Genomic DNA, 5,256 nt, shown 5'->3' on the forward strand with positions numbered 1-5,256 from the left:
TGCTAATCGGGCCAGCCCGTCAGCATGCCAGGCATGTAGGCCCACGTGTTGTTTGGCCTGCTGGGACTATTTTTTGAGCCATTGTTAGCCTATTGGGTTGCTTTTTATGGAAAAAGGTCCAAAACAGACCTTTTCAGAACTGGTTAGGAATGGGCGCCACTATCCCAGCCCGGATCCAGCCAGGTTCTATTGATCATATCCCCTTCCCAACAGTTGTATCTTGTCTTACCCAGCATTTACCGTAGGTACGATAACTGGTACACCAGAGGTGCGTCCTTCCCGGTCCTCTCGTACTAGGGCGGCTGAAATTAAAGCCATGAAACAAGTAGGTGGCAAATCAAAACTAGAACTAGCTAAATTCGCAGTTGAATTTATAGGCGAAAGCTAAATCAAATCCTAAACTCTCAATCCCTGAAATCAGCACACCAAACTCTCTAATCCCGGTCTATTGCGAACCTTGAAGGGACTTAGCCAATATTTGCTGAATTGGGTCGGCCCATTAGCGTAGTCACTCGCGCTCGCGCACTACTCTGGTTTTTCTTTGTTTTTTTCATTCTCTTTTCATTTAAATGGTTCAACATTTTTAAATTTGTATACACTTTTTTCAAACACATGCCACATATAATGTGTTAAGGGTATGACACATTTTTTGCAACACACAAACATTTTTTTACATTGCACACACATTTTTTTAAACTCGTGAACATTCTTGAAATGTTACATTTTTTTTGGATGTACGAAACATTTGTTTGAATCACACCAATATTACTATTCATTGTATAAACATTTATTTGAATTGGCCCATACTTTTTTTTAAGTTGTGATATTTTTTAGGTGTCACAAAATATTTTCAGGTTTCAGAAAATGTTTATGTTTCGAAAAGTGTTCGCACTTTAAAATTTTGTCCAGGCTTCAGAAATTTTTTATATTTCAAAAAATGTTCGCACTTTAAAATTTTGTTCAGGTTTCAAAAAGTGTTTGCCTTTTCAGAGTTGTTGGTTTTTTCACCCGCAAAAAAAAGAGTTGTTGGTTTTTTAAAAGTATTCGAAATTTTCCAAAAATGCTCGCACTTTATAAAAGTTCGAAGATTTTATAAAAAAAACGTTTTCAATACTTGTTTGCTTCTAAAAAATGTTTACAAACTTCGACGCTTTGCTTTCTGATTAAATATTTCGAGCCTCTGATTAAATATTTTGAACCCTGCCAGGTCCCAAGTTCAACTCAGCAGTTGTTTATTTTTTCGAATTATTATTATGTTGCGCATTAAGAAAAAGAAAGGACGAATTTTTAGGTCGCATATTAAGAAAAAAAACTCGCTTCATGTCTGTGGGCCGGCCCGGTCCAGTCGGCAGCCGACAATACGAAACATTTTTTTATTTACGAAACAGTTTAAGAAATTACAAAAAGATTATTTTAAAAATTTGAAGCAATTTTGAACATCCGAAACACTCTACATAGCATGTGAAGAACTGTTGGAACTCCGATTTTCTTTTTGAAAAATGTGATTTTTTTTAAATCGCTTACAATTTTGAAAAATGCAAATAGAATTTCAAAATTCCAAACAAAGTTCGACTCCAAAGCCATTGTTTCTCTTTTTGAATTATTATTATGTTGCACATTAAGAAAAAGAAAGGACGAATTTTTAGATCGTATATTAAGAAAAAAAACTCGCTTCCTGTATGGTGGGCCGGCTCGGTCCAGTCCGCAGCCGACAATCAGATATATTTTTTGTTTACAAAACAATTTAAGAAATTACAAAAACATTATTTAAAATACGTGACACAATTTTGAAAATTCGAAACACATTTCATAGCATGTGGAGAACTGTTGGAACTCCGAACAATTTTTGACAAATGTGATTTTTTTTAAATCACTTACAGTTTTTAAAAATGCGAATAGAATTTGAATTTTTCAAACTTTTTTAAAAACAAAAAAGGAATTGAATTTGTGCCAAAAATAGAATACATTAACATTTTTTAACTACTGGACAATTTTAGGAATGCACGAACATTTTTTAGACTTCACGAATTCTTGTTGTGTTAAAGTGGGCCAGCCCAAATTCTTGTCCGTGAGAGAATAGCAGGTTATCCCCACCCAAAACCCTCGCTTCCGCCGTCCATGGCGTCGCTGATCGACGATGTCACCGCCGAGATCCTCCTCCGCCTCCCGCCGGACGAGCCGGAGCACCTCTTCCGCGCCGCGCTCGTATGCAAGCCGTGGCTCCGCATCCTCTGCGACCCCGGCTTCCTCCGCCGCTACCATGCCTTCCACGGGGCCGCTCCCCTCCTCGGCCTCCTCCACAGGCTCAGGGTGATCGACGGGGACGCGCCCGCCCGATTCACCTCCACCACGTCGGTGCCTGACTTCCCCCACCCGAGCTCCGACGGCCGCCGCACGCGCCCCCTCGACTGCCGCCACGGCCGCGTCCTCGTCCGCATGCTGGAGCACGAGGGCATTGAGCGAGCCAGTGTGCCTCAACGACAGTTGTGAAACCTTTGCAAAGCACATGCGAGAGGGAGAAGCATATAGACGCTACTACACACCCTGTCTCCACCCTAAGTGAGGCACCCTTGTCGGAGATGCAGTCTACTTCACGGTTCGGCTGGGTAATGCAATCGTTAAGTATGACATGGGCAAGAACAGCTTATCCATGATTGACCCGCCGCCCCACACCATGTATTACATTGCCCTCATGGCCATGGAGGAGAAACATTCACTTGGCTTTGCCTACATTATGGATTCCAGCCTCTATATGTGGTCAAGGAAGGTGGACACGGAAGGACCTGCAGAATGGGTGCAATACAGGGTCATATAACTGGAGAAAACGGTACCTGTTGCCAAACAAGATGAGAAACCATTTGTTGTTGGGTCTGCAGAGGTGTGCCGTGTGGGTGTCATCTTCGTTTGCACGGGTGCTGGCTTATTTATGATCAAGCTCAGCTCTGGGCAGCTTAAGAAGGTTAATGAGCCTGGGGTCTACTTTAGCGTCCTACCCTACATGAGCTTCTACACTCCAGGTATGATACTGGCCCTTGCTTATCTGTTGTCATGAATTTTGTTTACAGCTTCTGTATGCTTGCTTAGTTAGTTGGTTCTGGTTCATTAACAATTATCCATACAGTTTTTTTGTATGCTAGTGAAAACTGAATATGTTGCATGGAAAAATGGAATGTAGTTTTGTGTTTCATGTTTTAGTTGTTAAGGGCCATGACATGGATCTGTTGTATTGCTAAATGTGCACGCAAACTTGGTGATCTTATATTATTCTGTAACCTTGCTCCAGATTTTCTTTTTGTTAAAAAAAGATACTTCTCTTTTCTAGCATATGGCTGCAGCTCACGTATCAGACTCTTGTAACCTTCGTAATTAGTACTAGTACATACCCCTCACCAAACTGGAATACTGAGTTGAACTGTTGGTTACTACTTTTGTTTGTGCACGGTGTCTTTTTAGATCATGGCAGATTGTTATCACCTTACATACATACTGGTCATGCAAGTCGTTATAATCAATTGTGCCTTTTTTGTCGAATTTATCCTGATGATGTTGTAAGTTACTGTCTGGATAATGCTCGGCCAATTAGAACTAAACTAAGTGTAGGCTATGCTGTTTCTCTATCCTGAAATCTAAAGTTCAGTGTCGATCTCATCTAAACTAAGTGGCATTGTCGGACTTTTTGGACATACAATTAGAGATATGGGGATCCAAGATATAATTTAATCTCATCATAAAACGTTTACCATCTGTAAATCAACTGAAGTACATATTTTAGTTTAATAAGCATGTAACTCAGATGTTTTACGCACATAGCGCAAACATGGAAAAATGATGTCAAGGACTCAACATTATGCTATCCTATAATAAAAGGCATCTCTTGTTTCGTTGGTGAATCTGGACTCATGTGCTATTTACGCCGACCATTTTATGAGAAGCAGGCCCATTGCATATTACCCCCAGAATGAAGTTTCTCCATTTGCTAGAGCCGTTCATTGGTCAAGTAGATGATGAAGAATGAACTTGCTGCTAGGCTAAATTGGAGATTACCAAACAATCAAATAGACTTGTTGATAGAATATTGCCCTGTTGTGTCTTGCTTTAGATTTTCTTGAAAAACTGTATGTTATTTTCTGGCATAGCTAAAGGTCATGTCTGAAATCCATCCATGGAATTTTTTGAACTAAGAAAAGGTACATGGCACAACAAATTAAAAAGTCTTAAGTTGGTCATGAGTTTTGTGCTTTGTATCTTTACAGATCGTGGCAGAATGTTGTCGATCGCTGGTGAGGACTAACTGATCTCTTAAGTGCCGCGCGCGCAGCAGTGCTACATTGCATAGTGGACAAATCCATAATCTGAAGTCTGCTGATGTTGCCTTTTCAGAGCTACTACTATCAAGCTGGTCGTATTTTGTTGAGCGGTTTAAGCATGGCAGTTGCAAGTCAATTGCGGTTGTTCTTGTTCAATTCATCCTGATCATGTGGCCGGAAAAGGTTATTTCAGTTTAGTATAGTATACTACTATCAAGATGGTCGTATTTTGTTGAGCAGTTTAAGCATGGCAGTTGAGGTCAATTGCGGTTGTTCTTGTTCAATTCATCGAAATCATGGCTTCCTTTACCTTTTGCTCTTCAGAAGAAGAAATACAGAATGCTTTGTGATGTTTTGTGAGCTATACTGATTAGTGAATAGTGAATACTTTTGCTGGTGCTACACTGCATTGAGTTTTTTCTTTGTGTCTGTAGTGTCAAATTTGAGGATGATTTTGTTTATTGTTCCGTCCATGCAAATGTTTGATAATTAACAACTTCCTAGCATTTGGCTTTAAACTTCTTTTATTAATATATGAGCTTGCAATTTGTTTCACATCATTGCTCATTCAGGATCGTTATAATACCTAATGATCGCTTGCAGTTGTTTGTTTAATTATGCTATGATCTTAAGTTGTTTGGTTAAATATTTTCTCATCAAATCTCTATTCTGAACCAAACTATTATTTTCCTTTTGCTTTGCTGGGTTGGCATTCTCTGTTCGAATGTTGGTTTTGTTTTTGATGAAAAACAGACCAGGGCGGGGCCCTGTTTTTCTACAAAATGTTGGCTGTTGTGTGGTTTGTGTGCGTTCTATTTTCTTTGGTTCTGGTCATTATAGATGTTTAATAATTTTTGAACTGAACGCATGATTAAAATGACAAGGAAATTGACCGCTGTATACATCATGTCCTGGTCAAATGTGGTGTCAACCTGTAGCAATTCACACG

General features: G+C 39.6%; 1 pseudogene; it reads left to right on the forward strand.

Moving 5' to 3' along the window:
- Positions 1–2,118: 2,118 nt before the first annotated feature.
- Positions 2,119–4,295, forward strand: LOC109752226 (uncharacterized; annotated as a pseudogene).
- Positions 4,296–5,256: the final 961 nt, after the last annotated feature.

The sequence above is a fragment of the Aegilops tauschii genome, chromosome 6 (genome assembly GCF_002575655.3).
Source record: "Aegilops tauschii subsp. strangulata cultivar AL8/78 chromosome 6, Aet v6.0, whole genome shotgun sequence".
NCBI lineage: Eukaryota > Viridiplantae > Streptophyta > Magnoliopsida > Poales > Poaceae > Aegilops > Aegilops tauschii.